The sequence below is a fragment of the Artemia sp. Qi Xiang Cuo genome, unplaced genomic scaffold, assembly GCF_049724085.1.
Source record: "Artemia sp. Qi Xiang Cuo unplaced genomic scaffold, ASM4972408v1 HiC_scaffold_2950, whole genome shotgun sequence".
Taxonomy (NCBI): Eukaryota; Metazoa; Arthropoda; class Branchiopoda; order Anostraca; family Artemiidae; genus Artemia; species Artemia sp. Qi Xiang Cuo.
The window spans coordinates 228,001-250,590 of NW_028300348.1; the positions used below are offsets into that span (position 1 = coordinate 228,001).

General features: G+C 35.4%; 1 protein-coding gene across 1 annotated transcript in view; it reads left to right on the top strand.

The window, feature by feature from the left end:
• LOC148938769 (uncharacterized) overlaps positions 1-22,590 on the top strand; it is a gene marked incomplete at its 3' end in the record, with an annotated part of 160,790 nt that overhangs the window by 32,496 nt on the left and 105,704 nt on the right. The gene's annotated exons all lie outside the window — the stretch shown is intronic.

Below are 22,590 nucleotides of genomic sequence, written 5' to 3' on the forward strand. Positions count from 1 at the left end.
CTATTAAAAAGGGCACTAGCCCTTTGAATTTCCAATCGAATGAGCCTTTTCTGAAGTTTCTATGACAACGCCTTCTATAAAAACCTTATATGCCCCCAGGGCATAACTTAAAACCCTTGCCCTGAGGGGTTGTGGGGGATTGTCCTCCTCAAAAACATGTTTTCTATCTGAAAATTACCTACGCTGAACAAAATGGCTATCTCAAAATTTTGTTTTGATGTGTTTGGGGGAATGATGGGCGTAGGGGGCGGGGCGTGAGGTGCTTGCCTATTATTTTCAACTGTTAAAAGGGCACTTGCCTATATAAGACACAACTGAATGAGCCTTTTTTGAACTTTCTACGACAGCGCATTGTATAAAAACCTTATAAGCACCCAGAGCATATCTTAAAAACCCTTATCTGACAGTCGTTGGGTGATTGTCCTCCTCAAAAACATTTTTTCAATCTGGAAATCAACTATGCTGAACAAAAATGGCTATCTCAAATTTTGATTGGATGTGTTTGGGGGAATGATGGGCGTAGGGGGGGGGGGGCTAGTTTCCCTCAAATCAAATTTGAAAATTAAAAATGGAAAAAAACCTTTGAATTTCAAAAAGAATGAACCTTTTTTTAAGTTTCTATGACAACACCTTCTATAAAAACCTTATATGCCCCCAGGGCTTAACTTAAAACCCTTGCCCTGAGGGTTGTGGGGGAGTGTCCTCCTCAAAAACACATGTTCTATCTGGAAATCAACTACGATGAACAAACTGGCTATCTCGAAATTTTTATTGGATGTGTTTGGGGGAATGATGGGCATGGGGGGGGGCTAGTTGCCCTCCAATCACTTTAGACTATTAGAAAGGTCACTAGCCCTTTGAATTTCCAATTGAATGTGCCTATTTTGAAGGTCCTACGACGACGCCTTCTATAAAAACCTTATATGCCCCCAGGGCATAACTTAAAACTCTTGCCCTGAGGGTTGTGGGGGAGTGTCCTCCTCAAAAACATATTTTCTATCTGGAAATCAACTACACTGAACAAAATGGCTATCTCAAAAGTTTGATTGGCTGTGTTTGGGGAAATAATTGCCATGGGAGGGGGAGCTAGTTGCCCTCCATTCACTTTCGACTATCAAGAAAGGCACTAGACCTTTAGTTTCCAATCGAATGACGCTGTTTTGAAGCTTCTACGACAACGTCTTCTATAAGAACCTTATATGCCCCCAGGACATAACTTAAAACCCTTGCCCTGAGGGTTGTGGGGGAGTGTCCTCCTCAAAAATATTTTTTCAATCTGGAAATCAACTATGCTGAACAAAAATGGCTATCTCAAAATTTTGATTGGATGTGTTTGGGGGAGTGATGGGCGTAGGAGGGGGGGACTAGTTGCCCTCCAATTACTTTTGACTATTACAAAGGGCACTATGCCTTTGAATTTCCAATTGAATGAGCCTTTTTTGAAGTTTAAACGACAACGTCTTCTATAAAAACCTTATTTTCCACCAGGGCATAATTTAAAACCCTTGACCTGAGGGTGGTGAGGGAGTGTCCTCCTCAAAAACCTATTTTCTATCTGTAAATGAACTACGCTGAACAAAATGGCTATCTCAAAATTTTGATTGGATGTGATTGGGAGAATGATGGGGGTGGGGGGGCGGAGGGCTAGTTTCCCTCCAATCACTTTCGACTATTAAAAAGGGCACTATATCTTTGAATTTCCAATCGAATGAGCCTTTTTTTGAAGTTTCTACGACAACGCTTTCTATAAAAACCTTATTTGCCCCAAGGGCATATCTTAAAACCCTAGCTCTGAAGGTTCTGGGAGAGTGTCCTCAAAAACATATTTTCTATCTGGAAATCAACTACGTGGAACAAAATGGCTATCTCAAAATTTTGATTGGATGTGTTTGGGGAAATGATGGGCGTGGGAGGGGGGTTTGTTGCACTCTAATCACTTTTGACTATTAAAAACGGAACTAGCTATTTAATTTGCAAACGAATGAGCATGTTTTGAAATTTCTAATACAACGCCTTCTGTAAAAACCTTATATGCCACCAGGGCGTAACTTAAAACCCTTGTCCTGAGGGTATTGGGGGAGTTTACTCCTCAAAAATACCCTTTATATCCGGTAATCAACTACGCTGAACAAAATGGCTATCTGGAAATTTTGATTGGATGTGTTTGGGTAAATGATGGGCGTGGGGGGGGCGGGGGCTAGTTACACTCCAATCACTTTCGACTATTAAAAAGGACACTAGCTCTTTAATTTCCAATCGAATGAGTATGTTTTAAAGTTTCTACGATAACGCCTTCTATAAAAACCTTATATGCCCCCAGGGCATTACTTAAAACCCTTGCCCTGAGGGTTGTGGGGGAGTATCATCCTCAAAAATATATTTTCTTTGTGGAAATTAACTACGCTGAACAAAATGGCTATCTCAAAATTTTGATTGGATGTGTTTGGGGGAATGATGGGCGTAGGGGGGAGGGCTAGTTGCCCTCCAATCATTTTGGACTATTAAAAAGGGCACTAGCCGTTTAATTTCCAATCGAATGATCCCGTTTTGAAGTTTCTACGACAACGCCTTCTATAAAAACCTTATATGCCCCCAGGGCTTAACTTAAAACACTGGCTCTGAGGGTTGTGGGGGATTGTCCTCCTCAAAAACATATTTTCTATCTATAAATAAACTACGCTGAACAAATTGGCTATATAAAACTTTTGTTTGGTTTTTTTTGTGGGAATGATGGGCGTGGGGGGGGGGGCTAGTTGCCCTCCAATCACTTTCGACTATTAAAAAGGGCACTAGCCCTTTGAATTTCCAATTGAATGTGCCTATTTTGAAGTTTCTACGACGACGCCTTCTATAAAAACCTTATATGCCCCCAGGGCATAACTTAAAACCCTTGCCTTGAGGCTTGTGGGGGAGTGTCCTCCTCAAAAATATATTTTCTATCTGGAAATCAACTATGCTGAACAAAATGGCTATCTGAAAATTTTGATTGGATGTGTTTGGGGAAATGATGGGCGTGGGGGGGAATGGGGGCTAGTTACACTCCAATCACTTTCGACTATTAAAAAGAGCACTAGCTCTTTAATTTCCAATAGAATGATCCTGTTTTGGAGTTTCTACGACAACGCCTTCTAAAAAAACCTTATATGCCCCCAGGGCATAACTTAAAACCCTTGCCCTGAGGGTTATGGGAGAGTATCCTCCTCAAAAATGTATTTTCTATCTGGAAATCAACTACGCTGAACAAAATGGCTATCTCAAAATTTTGATTGGATGTGTTTGGGAGAATGATGGGCGTGGGGGGGACCCCTGCCAGGCTAATTTTTTTACCAAAGTCACCAGATCAAAATCTTCAGATATCCATTTTGTTCAGAATAGTCAAAAAATCTAGTAACTATGTCTTTGAGGACGACTTAATCTCCCACAGTCCCTGAGGGAAGGGCTGCAAGCTATGAACTTTGCCCATTCTTTACATATAGTATTGGGTCTTGGGGAGTATACAGATATTTTAGAGGGTATTTTTTCTGGTGGGGGGTCGGAGGGGCGGTGTTACATGGTAGAATCCTTCCATGTAGGAACTTTTCATGGGCGAAGAGAACTTCCATGAAGGGGGCGAAAGAAAGACCCGGCTCAGTAGTAATCGAAACTCTAAAAAACGGAATTCTGTAACCAATAGATACATCTAAATAATTGGATATTTATGCTGATTTTAAATATATCAGTTTCATCGAGTTTAATTTTACCTATCCAAAGTTATGAGCCTGAGAATATTTACCTTATTTTCGGAAAAAGGGGGAAACACTCCTTAAGAGTCATAGAATGTTCATACCGTGAGATTCAGCGTATCAGAGAACCCTACTGTAGAGGTTTCAAGCTCCTATCTGGAAAAATGTGGAATTTTGTATCTTTTACCTGAAGAAAGATCACGGATGCGTGTTTACTCACCCACCCTTTTTTTCTCAAAATTGTCTGATCAATATTTTGAGACAGCCATTTAGCCAAAAAAAAGTAAACTTAATATGCAAATTTCGTTTTAATTATTCCTGTATGATGAGCCAAATTCAAAATCTGCATTAATTCAAAAACGTTCAGAAATTAAATTTAAAAATAAGTTGATTTTAACTGAAAGTAAGGAACGACATTAAAACTTAAAACGAACAGAAATTATTCCGTATATGAAAGGGCCTGTCCCGTCCTCAGCACCTCGCTCTTTACGATAAAGTTTGACTCTTTCTCATAACTCTACTTTTTGAAGCAAAATAAAAAACTTTAGCGTAAAGAGCGAGACAGACTCTGAGGAGGGTACAGTCCCTTTCATATGCGGAAAAATTTTGAGAAAGCCATTTAGCCAAAAAAAGATAAAATTAATATGAAAATATCGTTTTAATTTTTCATGCACGGTGAGCCAAATTCAAAGCCTGCATTAATTCAAAAACGTTCAGAAATAAAAAAAAAACAAGTTTTTTTTAACTGAAAGTAAGGAGCGACATTAAAACTTAAAAAGAACAGAAATTATTCCGTATATGAAAGGGACTATCCACTCCTCAACGCGTCGCTCTTTACGATAAAGTTTGACTCTTTCTCATAACTCTACTTTTTGAAGCAAAATAAAAAACTTTAGCGTAAAGAGCGAGACAGACTCTGAGGAGGGTACAGTCCCTTTCATATGCGGAAAAATTTTGAGAAAGCCATTTAGCCAAAAAAAGATAAAAGTAATATGAAAATATCGTTTTAATTTTTCATGCACGGTGAGCCAAATTCAAAACCTGCACTAATTCAAAAACGTTCAGAAATTAAAGATAAAAAAATTTTTTGTAACTGAAAGTAAGGAGCGACATTAAAACTTAAAACGAACAGAAATTATTCCGTATATGAAAGGGGCTGTCCCCTCCTCAATCATCATCCATCGTCAATCATTGTATTAGTACTAAACACTATTACCTTATCTTAGACCTTAGATCCGCCTGTGCCTCCAGAGGCAGCCAGGGCATCAAAAAGGAGCTGCCAATCTTCCCGCCGGTTTGCTGCTGCACGTATGTCCTCCCACTGAGGTTGGATTGATGTGTGCAGGTTATGGAGATCTGTCTGGTATGTTCGACGCAGGGTGTTTCTGGGTCTAAAACTAAACACTATTACAAACGTAAAAAAGTTATTCGGCCCAAGACGCTTGGCTTTTCGTGGGCCGCACAACAATATAATAAAGCGCTAAAAGAACCACAAATAATACCCTAAATCAAACAATACATATGACATAAAGATGAAGGAGAGTAAACACTAGCATACAGTAAAAAAAGTGGTAATAATTATTATATTATTATAATAATAGCAATAAATAGAAACCAAAAAGTAGAGACACGGGAAAGACAAAGTTGACAATACAACATGGGACAAAAAAAAGAAAAAGAAAAAAAGAACTTTAAAAATCAGGAAGATGCCTGAATTTTATTCCTTTTTCTCTTTTCCTTCCCTTTTTTTCTTTTTTTAAAGAAGAAGAATAGGAGAGAGATCTCAGCTGGGAAAGAATTTCAAAAAAGAGAAACAAAAGGAAAAGGAAAAACAGGGAAAATAAACAAAGGAGGGAGAGAAATTAATAAATTCAAAGACCCGATGAAAAACTGCCTTTGCAGACAGAAATAGAGGGACATCCGGAGCGATGGAGTTCCATAATAGAATTGATTGATAAACAGGAGACCTCTGGGCTGCTGTAGATGATCGTTTGGGTAAAATAAGTCTGCGAGAAGAACTACGTGAAAAAGTAGAGTACCTATCTGAGCCTGTCCGTGAAAAAAACTGCTGCAGAGGCGGTGGAAGTGTACCTAGAAAAGCAGAATGCGCTAAATAAAGATCATTTTTACCCACAATACGACCAAGGTGAGCTATTCCAGTATCATTATAAAGATCGGAGGAAGGGTAAAGCCGAGGGAGAAGAAAAGTAGCCTTCACTGCCCTACTTTGGGTTCTTTGAAGTGAGCAGAGAAGAGATTTATTAGTACTACCTGAGACAGAGTAGCAACAAGAAAGGTAAGGAAAAATAAAAGCATAATAAAGAGAAAGTATAACATCTGGGGGAAGAAATGACTTAACCCGGTGCAGCATTGAAGACTGGCGAAGGACAAGGGAGTGGGTATGAGTTATATGAGGTTTAAAAGAAGGAAAACAGTCAAGATACACACCAAGAAATCCCACCATAGCAGCTTGTGGTATAATATCATTCCCATAAAGAAGGTTGATTGGCTCCTGTGCGTCTCTCATACGATAAGGGGTCCTCAAATTATCAATGGCACTCTTCCGGCTGTTGAGAGCCATACCATTTGACCAGCACCAATCCTTTGCTTTGTCAAGAAGACCTTAAGCTATGGAAGTGGCAGATGGCAGGTCCCTGATCTTGCAGATGACGATCAGCAAGATCATCAATGTAAATTGAAACAAAAGTGGTCCAAGCACAGAGTCCTGGGGGACACCCTTCAATATAGGCAAAGTAGAGGAAGAAGTACCATTAACCAAAACATAATGAGATCTCCCTGACAGATAAGACTTTAACCATTCTAGTGGGACTCCATGCACTCCAAATAAAGATAGTTTAGCCAGATAGTTTAGAGTGGTCACCCATATCAAAGGCCTTGAAAAGTCAAGGCCATATCTATTTCTTGAAAAGTCAAGGAACCGACCCAAAACACACAAGCCCTTGTCCAGATTAACACGCGCAAACTCTGTTGCATCGGAAAGTGCATATGAGGTAGAGAAAGTGGGACGAAAACCATACTGATGGTTAGTTATGAGAGAATTTTTCTGCAGTCGTATTAGTACTAAATATAAATGAATGAGTCTACAATACACTACTTTTTCAACATCCTTAGAGATGACAGGAAGAAGAGAAATGTGTCTATAGTTTGAAATTAGAGATGAATCACCTTTTTTATGCAAAGGTACAACAATAGCAACTTTAAATAAATGAGGAAAAACACCAGAAGAAAGAGAGAGATTAGTTATGTGTGAGATGGGGTTAGAAACAAACTTACCAATTTTTTAAGAACTGTATTACTCAAACAAAAACCATCAACTGAACGGCTACTTGAGCCATGTTTTCAGGCTCAGCGGGTTCGAACACGGGTTGTTCTAGCTTAGTTTCAAGTTTCTAGTTTTTCGTCTAGTTTTTTCTAGTTTCAACGGGTTCGAAGCTTCAACCCCGTGTTTGATACACTAGATGCACTGCTGCACAACGCTTGATGCACTAGACGCGAACAACCCGTGTTTAAAGACGGGTTGTTCACGGATCAGCAGGTTCGAACACGGTTTGTTCTCGTCTAGTGCATTAAGCGTTGTGCATCAGTGCATCTAGTGTATCAAACACGGGGTTGAAGCTTCGAACCCGCGGAAACTAGACAAAACTCTTCGAAAAACTAGAAACTTTGGAAGCTGAGAAATAATGCTATAAATTTCAATATCGCTGAATGGGGAGAGGAAAAATGACTTTTCTGCCATGGGAAAACTACTTAATGTACTCTTGGGTTGAATGAGAACCGATGGAAGAGTGGTGAAATACGAATTGAAGGCGCTTGCTGAAGAATTTTTATCCACAATAGATCAATCGGGTAGAGTAGACTTTCCTGTAATGACATGAGGGGGGGGGGAGCTGTTTAAGTTGTTTGCAGGAAAGAGCTTCATTAACTACTGTCCAAACCTTTCGCAAGTTCCCCTTACACTCATCAATTCGACGCGAAAAATAGAGCTTTTTAGCTGCACGTACTGAAGAAGTAAGTACATTTTTATAATGTTAAGTCATGCCTCACTCTTTACGCTGAAGTTTGATTCTCTCACAACTTTACTTTTCAAAACAATAAAAACTTTAGCACAAATAGTGAGGCGTTGAGGAGGGAGCAGCTCGTTTTATATTCGGAATAATTTCTGTTCGTTTTAAGTTTTAATGTCGCTCCTTACTTTCAGTAAATAAAACTGTTTTTTTTTAATCTTATTCTAAAGTTGCACATCAGTATTCAGTAATCGATGATTTATATAAGCCTGAACATAGTGCGCTATAAAACAGAGGATATTATCTTTAAATGCTTAATCTTGAAGCCCCTCTAGCGGGATAGAGGAACATAACAAAGTCAAACTGTTTAAATTCTAATTCACAGAGAAGACGTATGTAAATAAAAATGTAGTTATTTATGAATATTTGTTTAATCGAAAAAAAAATGTAGGTAGTATATTTATGGATATTGTGAGTAGAAGTGACCCTATAACTCCGGTACGAACCACGTGGTTTATGGTCCAAATATGGGCATAGAATACTGACGGGGCTCCAAATATGGGCATAGAGTCCCTAGGGAGAACACGTGGTTAATGGGGTCAATGACCTCTTTCTCCAGGTGTGTTTTTGGCACGCTCTCAGCGAATGTTATGATCCAGAAATAATATTTGTTGTTGTTTCCGAGGCAAATGTCAAGGTCAATGTTGTTGTTGTTGTTGTAAGTGCACGCTCTCAGCAAATGTCAAGGTGTCCAGAAATAGGAAACAGGTTTTGTTGTTGTTGTTGTAAATGCATGCTCGAGGCGAATGTCAAGGTGTCCAGAAATTTGGAACACCTGTGCTGTCGACCTCAATTCACCTATCGTGAATCAATAATTCCCCTTAGAAACAACAAATTAATTCCCCTTTCTTGACAGATCAATCAACCAATGACATCATCTGTCAGACTTTAAAAATTTTCGCATAGAAACGATTCTCCAGGAATAGATCCAAAGTCATTAATGTCCTTGCCTCGGAAACAACTCTTTTGGTCGAACTCCAAAGGATATTAATAACCAAACGTCATGGAAACAATTCTCCAAGAAACATCTTAGCGATGAATTGTTTTAGCGCGGGAATCAGGTTTCTTATTAATTTGAAATGCATTAGCGCAGAGATGCCAAAAACAAAAGGAACACGCTGAATTACGTTTAGGGATAATTTTGGCGAAACTGTTTTAGACAGGTTATGGAATTATTTCGACGAAACAGTTAGAGACATTATAAAATATGATTTTGAAGAGATTTTGGAAGAGGTTTTGAGTGTGGTCGTTATAATACACAAGTTCCATTTGAACAGTGTTGTGAGGTCCTCTACCCCAACCCCAAAGGGCTCCGATCCCTCTACCCCAACCCCGAAGGAAGCCCCCGGTACTCAAAGGTCCCCCAAGCTCCCAAAGAGCCCCAGCCCCCAAACGCCCTCCTCAGACCCTCAAAGGCCCTCCCCTGCTCCTCAAAGTCCCTCCCCGGGCCCCCCAAAGGCCCATCGAGCTCCCAAAAGACCAACGGGGTCCCAAAGGCTCTCCACCGGTCCCCAAATGTCCCCCAGGCTCCCAACTGGCCCCCCAGACCCCCAACGGCCCTCCCTGTGCCTCAAAGGCCCTCCCCCGGCCCCCAAAGGTCCCCCGGGCCAGAGAAGCGCCGCCAGGATGCGCCGTGGGCCAGGAAAGCACCGCAGGATGTGCCGCAGGGATGCGCCGCGGGTCAGGAAAGCACCGCAGGGGATGCGCCGAAGGGAGGCACTTCAGGAAAGCGCCGTAGGATGTGCTGCAGGGATGCACCGCAAAAAAAGTAAGCTAAAAAGTAAAAATTTCGAAATGTTATCCCCCAAACGCCCTCCTCAGACCCCCAAAGGCCCTCCCCCGGTCCCCAAAGGTCCCCCAGGCTCCCAAAGGGCCCCGGACCCCCAAAGGCCCTCCCTCTGGTCCCCAAAGGTCCCTCGGGCTCCCAAAGGGCCAATCGGTCCTCAAGGGCCTCCAGACCCACAAAGGCTCTCCCCGGGCTCCCAAAGGACCACCCAGCCCATGGTTTAGTTTTAGTTAAAAGTATAGAGTGTTTTAGCTTAGAGTCATAACTTAGATTTTTTCTTGAAGTTCTAGTTTAGTTTAATTTTAGTTAAGAGTTTGATGTTTTAACTTTGAGTTTCAGTTAGAATTTTAGTTTGGTTTAGTTTTATTTAAGAGTTTTTAGTTTTAGCTTAGAGTCTTAGCTTAGAGTTTAAGTTAGAGTTGTTGCATAGTTTAGTTTTAGTTAAGAGTTTAGAGTTTTACCTTAGAGTCTTAGCTTAGAGTTTTAGTTAGAGTGGATGTTTAGTTTAGTTACAGTTAAGAATTTAGAGTTTTAGCTTAGAGTCATAGCCCAGAGTTTTACTTAAAGTTATAGTTTGACTAAGTTTTAGTTAAGAGTTTCGAGTTTTAGCTTAGAGTCTTAGCTTAGAGTTTTTTCGTTAGATTTCTAGTTTAGTTTAATCTTAGTTAAGAGTTTGATGTTTTACCTTTGAGTTTCAGTTAGAGTTCTAGCTTAGTTTAGTTTTAGTTAAGAGTTTAGAGTTTTTAGCTTAGAGTTTTTGTTGAAGTTCTAGTTTAGTTTAGTTTTAGTTAATAGTTTAGAGTTTTATCTTAGAGTCTTAGCATAGAGTTTTTGTTAGGGTTCTAGTTTAGTTTAATTTTAGTTAAGAGTTTGATGTTTTACCTTTGAGTTTCAGTTAGAGATCTAGTTTAGTTTAGTTTTAGTTAAGAATTTAGAGTTTTTAGCTTAGAGTCGTAGCTTAGAGTTTTTGTTGAAGTTTAGTTTAGTTTTAGTTAATAGTTTAGAGTTTTAGCTTAGAGTCTTAGCTTAGAGTTTTTTTTAGAGTTCTAGTTTAGTTTAATTTTATTTTAGAGTTTAGAGTTTTAGCTTAGTCTTAGCTTAGAGTTTTTTTTTTTGTTAGAGTTCTAGTTTAGTTTAATTTTAGTTAAGAGTTTGATTTTTTTACCTTTGAGTTTCAGTTAGAGTTTTAGTTTAGTTTTAGTTAAGATTTTGGTGTTTTAACTTAGAGTCTTAGCTTAGAGTTTTAATTTGAGTTCTAGTTTAGTTTAGTTTTAGTTAAGATTTTAGAATTTTGGCTTAGTTTCTTTTTTAGAGTTCGAGTTTAGTTTAATTTTAGTTAATAGTCTGATTTTTCAACTCTTGAGTTTCAGTTAGAATTTTAGTTTAGTTATAGTTAAGAGTTGGGTGTTTTACGTTAATGTCTTAGATTATAGTTTTTAGTTAGAGTTCTATTTTAGTTTAGTTTTGGTTAAGAGTCTAGAATTTTAGCTTAGAGTCTTAGCTTTAGAGTTTTTTTTAGAGTTATAGTTTATTTTAGTTTTAGTTAAGAGTTTAGAGTTTTTGTTGAAGTTTTAGTTTATTTTAGTTTTAGTTAATAGTTTCGAGTTTTAGCTTAGAGTCTTAGCTTAGAGTTTTTGGTAGAGTTGAAGTTTAATTTATTAATAGTTAAGAGTTTAGAGTTTTAGCATAAAGTGTTAGCTTAGAGTTTTTGTTAGAGTTCTAGTTTAGTTTACATGTAGTTAAGAGTTTAGAGTTTTATCTTAGAGACCTAGCTTAGAGTTTTAGTTTAGTTTAGTTTTAATTAATAGTTTAGAGTTTTAGCTTAGAGTCTTAGCTGAGAGTTTTTGTTAGAGTTCTAGTTTAGTTTATTTTTAGTTAAGAGTTTAGAGTTTTAAACTAGAGTTTTAACTCTGAGTTTTTGTTAGATTTCTAGTTTAGTTTTAATTAAGAGTTTAGAATTTTAGCTTAGAGTCTTAGCTTAGAGTTTTATGTTAGAGTTCTAGTTTATTTTAGTTTTAGTTAAGAGCTTAGAGTTTTTAGCTGAGAGTCATAGCTTAGAGTTTTTGTTGAAGTTCTAGTTTAGTTTAGTTTTTTAATAGTTTAGAGTTTTAGCTTAGAGTCTTAGCTTAGAGTTTTTGTTAGAGTTGAAGTTTAGTTTAGTAATAGTTAAGAGTTTAGAGTTTCAGCATAGTCTTAGCTTAGAGTTTTTGTTAGAGTTCTATTTTAGTTTAAATATAGTTAAGAGTTTTGAGTTTTACCTTAGAGACCTAGCTTAGAATTTTAGTTTAGTTTAGTTTTAGTTAAGAGTTTAGAGTTTTTTAGCTTAGAGTCTTAGTTTAGAGTTTTCGTTAGAGTTCTAGTTTAGTTTAGTTTTAGTTAAGAGTTTAGAATTTTACCTTAGAGTTTTTGTTGAAGTTCTAGTTTAATTTAGTTTTAGATAAGAGTTTAGAATTTTAGCTTAGAGTCTTAGATTAGAGTTTTTTGTTAGAGTTCTAGTTTATTTTTTAGTTAAGAGTTTAGAGTTTTTAGATGACAGTCATAGCCTAGAGTTTTTGTCGAAGTTCTAGTTTAGTTCAGTTTTATTTAAGAGTTTAGAGTTTTAGCTTAGAGTCTTAGCTTATATTTTGTGTTAGAGTTGAAGTTTATTTTAGTATTATTTAAGAGCATAGAGTTTTTAGCATAGAGTCTTAGCTTAGAGTTTTTGTTAGAGTTCTAGTTTACTTTAGATATAGTTAAGACTTTGGAGTTTTACCCTAGGGACTTGGCTTAGAGTTTTTGTTAGAGTTGAAGTTTAGTTTAGTAATAGTTAAGTGTTTAGAGTTTTAGCATCGAGTCTTAGCTTAGAGTTTTTGTTAGAGTTCTTGTTTAGTTTACATATAGTTAAGAGTTTGGAGTTTTACCATAGAGACCTAGCTTAGAATTTTAGTTTAATTTAGTAATAGTTAAGAGTTTAGAATTTTAGCTTGGAGTCTTAGCTTAGAGTTTTTGTTAGAGTTCTAATTTAGTTTAGTTATAGTTGAGAGTTTGGTGTTTTACCATAGAGACTTAGCTTAGAGTTTTAGTTTAGTTTATTTTTAGTTAAGATTTTAGAGTTTTAGCTTAGAGTCTTAGCAGAGAGTTTTTGTTAGAGTTTTAGTTTAGTTTAGTTTTAGTTTATAGTTTAGAGTTTTAGCCTAGAGTCTTATCTCAGAGTTTTAGTTAAGAGTTTAGTGTTTTAAGCTTAGAGTCTTAGTTTAAAGTTTTCTGTTGAAGTTCTAGTTTAGTTTAGAGTTTTAGCTTAGACTTAGAGTTTTAATTAGAGTTCTAGTTTAGTTTAGTTTTAGTTAAGAGTTTAGAGTTTTAGCTTAGAGTCTTCGATTAGAGTTTCTTTTAGAGTTCTAGTTTAGTTTAGTTTTAGTTAATAGTTTATAGTTTTAGCTTAGAATATTAGCTTAGAGTTTTTGTTAGAGTTCTAGTTTAGTTTAAGTTAAGATTTTTGAGTTTTACAATAGAGACTTATCTTAGAGTTTTAGGCTAGTTTAGTTATAATTTAAATTTTAGAGTTTTAGCTTAGGATCTCAGCTTAGGGGTTTTGCTAGAGTTCTAGTTTAGTTTTAGTTAAGAGTTTAGTGTTCTTAGCTTAGAGTCTTAGTTTAGAGGTTTTGTTGAAGTTTAGTTTAGTTTCGGTTTAGAGTTTTAGCTTAGACTTAGAGTTTTAATTAGAGTTCTAGTTTAGTTTAGTTAGCTAAGAGTTTAGAATTTTAGCTTAGAGTCATAGCTTAGAGTTTTTGTTAGAGTTCAAGTTTAGTTTAGTTTTAGTTAAGAGTTTAGAGTTTTAGCTTAGAGTTCTAGTTTAGTTTAATTTTATTTAAGAGTTTAGAGTTTTAGCTTAGAGTTTTTGATGTTAGAGTTTTAGTTTAGTTTAATCTTAGTTAGGAGTTTTATTTTTTTTTACCTTTGAGTTTCAATTAGAGTTCTAGTTTGGTTTTAGTTAGACTTAGAGTTTTTAGAGACTTAGAGTTTTAGCTTAGACTTAGAGTTTTAGTTAGAGTTGAAGTTTAGTTTAGTTACTTTTAAGAATTTAGAGTTTTAACTTAGAGTCATAGCTTAGAGTTTTACTTTAAGTTATAGTTTGGTTAAGTTTTAGTTAAGAGTTTCGAGTTTTAGCTGAGTCTTAGCTTAGAGTTTTTGCTAGAGTTCTAGTTTAGTTTAGTTTTAGTTAAGAGTTTAGAGTTTTACCTTAGAGTCCTAGCTTAGAGTTTTTGTTAGAGTTCTAGTTTAGTTTAATTTTAGTTAAGAATTTGATATTTTAACTTTGAGTTTCAGTTAGAGTTCTAGTTTAGTTTACTTTTAGTTAAGAGATTAGAGTTTTACCTTGGAGTCTTTGCTTAGAGTTTTAGTTAGAGTTCTAGTTTTGTTTAGTTTTAGTTAAGAGTTTAGAATTTTAGCTTAGAGTCTTAGCTCAGAGTTTTTGTTAGAGTCCTAGTTTATTTTAGTTTTAGTTAATAGTTTAGAGTTTTACATTTGAGTTTCAGTTATAGTTCTTGCTTAGTTTTTTTCGGTACTTTAGTTTAGAGTTTTTTAGCTTAGAGTATAAGCGTAGAGTTTTGTTGAAGATCTAGTTTAGTTTACTTTTAGTTAAAATATTATAGTTATATTTAGAGTTCTATTTTTTTTCAGTTTTGGGTTGTATTTTATAGTTTTCGCTTTGAGTTTTAGTTTAGTTTAATTTTATTTAAGAGTTTAGAGTTTTAGCTTAGAGTTTTTGATGTTAGAGTTTTAGTTTAGTTTAATCTTAGTTAAGAGTTTTATTTTTTTTACCTTTGAGTTTCAATTAGAGTTCTAGTTTGGTTTTAGTTAAGAGTTTGGTGTTTTACCTTAGAGTTTCAGTTAGAGTTCTAGTTTAGTTTTAGTTAAGAGTTTGGTGTTTTACCTTATAGTCTTAGCTTAGAGTTTTCTGTTAGGGTTCTAGTTTAGTTTAATTTTAGTTAAGAGTTTGATTTTGTACCTCTGAGTTTCAGTTAGAGTTCTAGTTTAGTTAAGAGTTTGATGTTTTACCTTAGGGTCTTAGCTTTAAGTTTTTAGTTAGAGTTATAGTTTAGTTTAGTTTTGGTTAAGAATTTAGAATTTCAGCTTATAGTCTTAGCTTAGAGTTTTTTTAGAGTTCTAGTTTATTTTAGTTTTGCTTAAGAGTTTAGTTTTTACCATAGAGTCTTAGCTTAGAGTTTTTTTTGAAGGTTTAGTTTATTTTAGTTTTAGTTAATAGTTTAGATTTATAGCTTAGAGTCTTAGCTTAGAGTTTTTGCTAGAGTTGAAGTTTAGTTTAGTAATAGTTAAGAGTTTGGTGTTTTACCGTAGAGTCATAGCTTAGAGTTTTAGTTAGAGTTCTAGTTTAGTTTAGTTTTAGTTGAGAATTTAGAATTTTAGCTTAGACTCTTGGCTTAGAGTTTTTGTTTGATTTCTAGTTTAGTTTAGTTTTAGTCAAGAGTTTAGAGTTTTTAGCTTAGATTCATAGCTTAGAGTTTTTGTTGAAGCTATAGTTTAGTTTAGTCTCAGTTAAGATTTTATAGTTTTAGCTTACAGTCTTATTTTAGAGCTTTTGTTAGAGTTTTAGTTTAGTTTAGTTTTAGCCAAGAGTTTAGAGTCTTAGATTATAGTCTTAGGTTGGAGTTATAGTTATAGTTGAAGTTTAGTTTAGTTATAGTTAAGAATTTAGAGTTTTTAGATTAGAGTCGTAGTATAGAATTTTTGTTAGAGTTCAAGTTTAGTTTAGTTTTAGTTAAGAGTTTAGAGTTTTATCATAGAGTCATAGGTTAGAGTTTTTGTTGAAGTTGAAGTTTAGTTTAGTCATAGTTAAGAATTTAGAGTTTTTATCTTAGAGTCATAGCTTAGAGTTTTTGAACTAAAACTAAACTAAACTAGAACTCTAACAAAAACACTAAGCTAAGACTCTAAGCTAAAACTCTAAACTCTTAACTAAAACAAAACTAAACTAGAACTCTAATTAAAACTCTAAGTCTAAGATAAAACTCTAAACTAAAATATAAATTCAACAGAAAACTTTAAACTAAGACTCTAATCTTAAAACACTAAACTCTTAACTAAAACTGGACTAAACTAGAACTCTAACAAAAACTCCGAGATAAGACTCTAGGCTAAAACTCTAAACTCTCAACTAAAACTAAACTAAAATAGAACTCTAACAAAAACTCTCTGCTAAGACTCTAAGCTAAAACTCTAAAATCTTAACTAAAACTAAACTAAACTAAAACTCTAAGCTAAGTCTCTATGGTAAAACACCAAACTCTTAACTATAACTAAACTAAGCTAAAACTCTAACAAAAACTCTAAGCTAAGGCTCCAAGCTAAAATTCTAAACTCTTAACTATTACTAAATTAAACTAAAATTCTAAGCTAGGTCTCTATGGTAAAACTCTAAACTCTTAACTATATGTAAACTAAACAAGAACTCTAACAAAAACTCTAAGCTAAGAATCGATGCTAAAACTCTAAACTCTAAACTATTACTAAACTAAACTTCAGCTCTAACAAAAACTCTAAGCTAAGTCCCTAGGGTAAAACTCCAAAGTCTTAACTATATCTAAAGTAAACTATAACTCTAACAAAAACTCTAAGCTAAGACTCTATGCTAAAAACTCTAAGCTCTTAACTAATACTAAAATAAACTACAACTCTAACAAAAAATCTAAGCTAAGACTCTAAGCTAAAACTCTAAACTCTTAACTAAAACTGAACTAAACTAGAACTTCGACAAAAACTCTCAGCTAAAAACTCTAAACTCTTAACTAAAATAAAATAGAACTCAAACAAAAAAATCTAAGATAAGAATCTAAGCTAAAATTCTAAACTCTTATCTAAAACTAAACTAAAATATAAACTCAGCAAAAACACTAAGTTAAAAAACCAAAATCTAAAATAAAACTAAATTAAACTATAACTCTAACAAAAACTCTAAACTAAGACTCTAAGCTAAAAAACTCTAAACTCTTAACTAAAACTAAACTAAACTAAAACTCTAAGCTAGGTCTCTAGGGTAAAAGTCAAAACTCTTAACTATATGTAAACTAAACTAGAACTCTAACAAAAACTCTAAGCTAAGACTCTATGCTAAAACTCTAAACTCTTAACTATTACTAAACTAAAATTCAACTCTAACAAAAACTCTAAGCTAAGACTCTAAGCTAAAACTCTAAACTATTAACTAAAACTAAACTAAACTAGAACTTCAACAAAAACTCTAAGCTACGACTCTAAGCTAAAAACTCTAAATTCTTAACTAAAACTAAACTAAACTAGAACTCTAACTGAAACTCGAAGGTAAAACATCAAACTCTTAACTAAAATTAAACTAAACTAGAACCCTAACAAAAACTCTATGCTAAGAATCTAAGCTAAAACTCTAAACTATTAACTAAAACTAAACTAAACTAGAACTTCAACAAAAACTCTAAGCTAAAAACTCTAAACTCTTAACTAAAACTAAAATAAACTAGAACGCTAACAAAAAACTCTAAGCTAAGACTCTAAGCTAAAATTCTAAACTCTTATCTAAAACTAAACTAAACTAGAACTTCAACAAAAACTCTAAGGTAAAACACTAAACTCTTATCTAAAACTAAACTAAACTAAAACTCTAACGAAAACTCTAAACTAAGACTCTAAGCTAAAAAACTCTAAACTCTTAACTAAAACTAAACTAAACTGAAATTCTAAGCTAGGTCTCTAAGGTGAAACTTCAAACTATTAACTATATGTAAACTAAACTAGACCTCTAACAAAAACTCTAAGCTAAGACTATTCTAAAACTCTAAACTATTAAATATTAATAAACTATAATTCAACTCTAACAAAAAATCTAAGCTAAGACTCTAAGCTAAAACTCTAAACTATTAACTAAAACTAAACTAAACTAGAACTTCAACAAAAACTCTAAGCTACGACTCTAAGCTAAAAACATTAAATTCTTAAATAAAAATAAAATAAACTAGAAATCTATCTTAAACTAAAGGGTAAAACAAAAAACTTTTAAATAAAACTAAACTAAACAAGAACCCTAACAAAAACTCTATGCTCAGACTCAAAGATAAAACTCTAAACTATTAACTAAAACTAAACTAAACTAGAACTTAAACAAAAACTATAAGCTAAAAACTCTAAACTCTTAACTAAAACTAAACTAGACTAGAACTCTAACTGAAACTCAAAGGTAAAACATCAAACTCTTAACTAAAATTAAACTAAACTAGAACTCTAACAAAAAAACTCTAAGCTAAGATTCTAAGCTAAAACTCAAAACGCTTAACTAAAACTTAGTCAAACTATAACTTTAAGTAAAACTCTGGGCTATGACTCTGAGCTAAAACTCTAAATTCTTAACTGTAACTAAACTAAACTTCCACTCTAACTAAAACTCTAAGCTAAGACTCTAAGGTAAAACTCTAAACTCTTAACTAAAACTAAACTATACAAAAACTCTAACTTAAACTCTAAGCTAAGACTCTAAGATAAAACTACAAACTCTTAACTAAAAATAAACCAAACTAAAACTCTAACTTAAACTCAAAGGTAAAACATCAAACTCTTAACTAAAATTAAATTAAAATAGAACTTCAACAATAACTCTAAGTTATGACTCTAAGCTAAAACACTCTATACTTTTAACTAAAACTAAACCAAGGGCTGGGTGGTCCTTTGGGAGCCCGGTGAGAGCCTTTGTGGGTCTGGAGGCCCTTGAGGACCGATTGGTCCTTTGGGAGCCCGGGGGACCTTTGGGGACCCGGGGGAGGGCCTTGGGGGGTCCGGGGCCCTTTGGGAGCCTGGGGGACCTTTGAGGACCGGGGGAGGGCCTTTGGGGGTCTGAGGAGGGCGTTTGGGGGATAACATTTCGAAATTTTTACTTTTTAGTTTACTTTTTTTGCGGCGCATCCCTGCGGCACATCCTGCAGCACGGTCCTGCAGGGCCGTCCAGCGGCTCATGCCCCGCGGTGCTTTCCTGACCCATGGCGCATCCCTGTGGCAAATCCCGCGGTGCTGTCCAAGCCCCCGGCGCATCCCAATGGTACGTCTCTGGCCCAAGGGACCTTTGGGGACCGGGGGAGGGCCTTTGGGGCACAGGGAGGGCCTTTGGGGGTCTGGGGGGCCAGTTGGGAGCCTGGGGGACATTTGGGGACCGGTGGAGAGCCTTTGGGACCCCGTTGGTCTTTTGGGAGCTCGATGGGCCTTTGGGGGGCCCGGGGAGGGCCTTTGAGGACCAGGGGAGGGCCTTTGAGGGTCTGAGGTGGGCGTTTGGGGGCTGGGGCTTTTTAGGAGCTTGGGGGACCTTTGGGTACCAGGGGCTTCCTTCGGGGTTGGGGTGGGGGGATCGGAACCCTTTGGGGTTGGGGTAGAGGACCTCACAACACTGTTCAAATAAAACTTGTGTATTATAACGACCACACTCAAAACCTCTTCCAAAATATCTTCAAAATCATATTTTATAATGTCTCTAACTGTTTCGTCGAAATAATTCCATAACCTGTCTAAAACAGTGTCGCCAAAATAATCCCTAAACGTAATTCAGCGTGTTCCTTTTGTTTTTGGCATCTCTGCGCTAATGCATTTCAAATTAATAAGAAACCTGATTCCCGCGCTAAAACAATTCATCGCTAAGATGTTTCTTGGAGAATTGTTTCCATGACGTTTGGTTATTAATATCCTTTGGAGTTCGACCAAAAGAGTTGTTTCCGAGGCAAGGACATTAATGACTTTGGATCTATTCCTGGAGAATCGTTTCTATGCGAAAATTTTTAAAGTCTGACAGATGATGTCATTGGTTGATTGATCTGTCAAGAAAGGGGAATTAATTTGTTGTTTCTAAGGGGAATTATTGATTCACGATAGGTGAATTGAGGTCGACAGCACAGGTGTTCCAAATTCCTGGACACCTTGACATTCGCCTCGAGCGTGCACTTACAACAACAACAACAAAACCTGTTTCCTATTTCTGGACACCTTGACATTTGCTGAGAGCGTGCACTTACAACAACAACAACAACATTGACCTTGACATTTGCCTCGGAAACAACAACAAATACTATTTCTGGATCATAACATTCGCTGAGAGCGTGCCAAAAACACACCTGGAGAAAGAGGTCATTGACCCCATTAACCACGTGTTCTCCCTAGGGACTCTATGCCCATATTTGGAGCCCCGTCAGTATTCTATGCCCATATTTGGACCATAAACCACGTGGTTCGTACCGGAGTTATAGGGTCACTTCTACTATTGTGTTGATTGAAACGACACCAAGTTGTAACTAACTGAAAACAAAATGACATAATTATGTGGCAAGTTTAAGTTTGTTATAACTTTTATAAACAAAGCCCAGTCAAAATAGGAGCCTAGAGAGGAGAGATAGTTGTAGATCTATTGGTATTTGTGCTCCACCAGTATAGATAAAAAACTCATGTACGAATATTTATTGGGTCAACACCCAATTTCTGTAAACAGAAGAATATTTCAAAAGAAATCCACTTACCATAGATAACGAGGTCTTAGATCAAGGGGACACGATATCATAAAATCGTTTTTGTGAGCCTCAGTGTCGGCCGACCGTCACAAAGACAGAGCCGACGTGCAAGTTCAGCCAGAGGACTATCGATCATTGGAGGTGATCGATAATTTGTGGTTATACTCTGAAAATTCATTGAAAAGAAGTTAAATTTTATGTCCTTTTTGTCAGCAAGCTTGTGCCAAATCTTCCTTTGAGGAATATTCCTTCCTTTAAGGAAAGAATTCTTACATGAGAATTTTCCTTTCTTTGTAGTGAATTTTGTGTTTTACTAGCAGGTATACTAGAACACTTTGACTGCTTTTTCCCGATTAAAAAAAAGATTTTGCTCCACTTTATAGAAAAAACAAAACTCACAATTCTTCATTTAATCTGATTATCCTTATTTCCAGCACAAATCAGAAGATCGTAATTGTTTTTTTAAGATTTCTGGGATATTAGGTATGGATCATCAGTTTTCTTTTGTTTATTCAGATCTCTTATCAAAGCTCTTGTGGGCCTACCTTCATAATAATTTCTACTAACCCCTAAGCCCTAGTAATGATGATGCTGTAATATTAAATTGCTGCCAAGATTAAGTTACTGTAAGATTAAATTTTGTAAGCTTCAATGCTCAAGCCATAGAAATTTCACGAGAATTTAGAACTGTGTCCCATTTAAGCTTGAATTGAGCCTTGTCTGCAGGTCTAAGTTTTGACGATTCAGAAACCTTATAAAATCTTGCTTGACATTCTTTTTACTACTCCTACTGCTACTAACAACTTACTCCATCACCAAGCCACCTGAGGTCAACACAGCTACGTTTTAATCGTGTTTTAATGTGGGTATTTTTTGGGTAAATTTTTCGTTATTCATATTATTGACTTATGAATAAAGTAAACATACCACTCGATGCCTTTTTTTTATTCTCTTTCCAAATATAATAATCATTTTTGTGAGAAATTAATTTTACCCCTACCCCTATATATACCCAGTTCAGGGTATATATTTGCACATTAGGGGGGTGGGGGTAAATTTTATTTCCGATGTAAATGAGAGGTAAGATTAAAATTCCCCTACCCCCCTAATGTGCAAATATATACCCTGAATTGGTATATATAGGGGTGGGGGCTAAAATTTATTTCCGACAAAAATGATTATAATATTCGTAAAGAGCATAAAAAAAGTTATCGAGTAGTGTATTCACTTTATTCGTAAGTCAAAAATATGATTTGGTATTTTTTTTTTTTTGGTTTCGTCTGTCTTTTCTTATTCCTGTGCAATTATGTAACGGTACCACCTCTTTCAAGCACATGTTTATCGTGGTATTAAAATGTTATGTAGTTTTGCACTATTTTGGACATTTTTTCAGCTATTAAAACTATTGAACCACTTTTGTATTATTAAATAAAAAACTAATTTTTTTAAATGGAAGTAAGGAGCAATATTAAAACTTAAACCAAACAGAAACTATTATGTATATGAAGGGAATATCCCCCTCCTCAATAACTTTCTTTTTACCCTAAAGTTTGGCTTTTGTTCCAATTATTTAAGAATGACTCCTGAAATACAAGGACTGTTTTATTAGAATCATAAAGTTTTTTTTAGAAGTTCCAATAAAAACTTCAGCATAGAGAGCGAGTTATGCCTATCTCACAAATGACTATGGATATCTCAAAATTTTTATCGGACAAATTTTGGGGGGAAAGAGGCATGGGAGGGGGCTAGCTGCCCTCCAATATTTTGATAACTTGAAAAGGGCCCTATAACTTTTGCTTTCCAATCAAATGTTTCCTCTCGATCTTCTAGGAATCACTGGTTGAATACGATAACCCCTTGGGAAAAATTATCAACAACAAAAAAACAAAACACAAACAAACAAATAAACACGCATCCATGATCTTTGTTCTGTTAAACAATACGTAATTCTACATTTTTGCATATGGGAGCTTGAAAACTCCATAATAGTGTTCTCTTATAAGCTAAACCTCATGAGGTGATTTTCATTAAAATTCTTTGACCTTTCAGTGCTGTTTTCTCCTTTTTTGAAAACCTGACAAATATTCTCAGGCTCGTAGCTTTTGGTGGTTAAAATTAAATTTATTAAATTTTCATATGTTTGGAATCAGCATAGAAGGCCAATTTATGCATATATTTTTGCAAAATTCCGTTTTCTAGAATTTCGGGTACTATTGGGCCGGGTCGCTCTTTCAGATCGTTACCATAAACTGATTTATACCTCATTTATCATGTATGGGTGTTCCATCTATGTTCTTGTCTTAGTGATACCCATGGAATTGGATGGAGAATACGTATTATCGTCTCCAAATAACTAAAAAGAAAGAAAAAGAAGAATACTGGCAGGGTCAATATACTAACAGGGTACTAGCAGGTATGTAGGATACTAGGTATTTAATATTAGCAGAGCATAAGGGTATATAAGAGCCATAGCCATGGACACGTTTTAT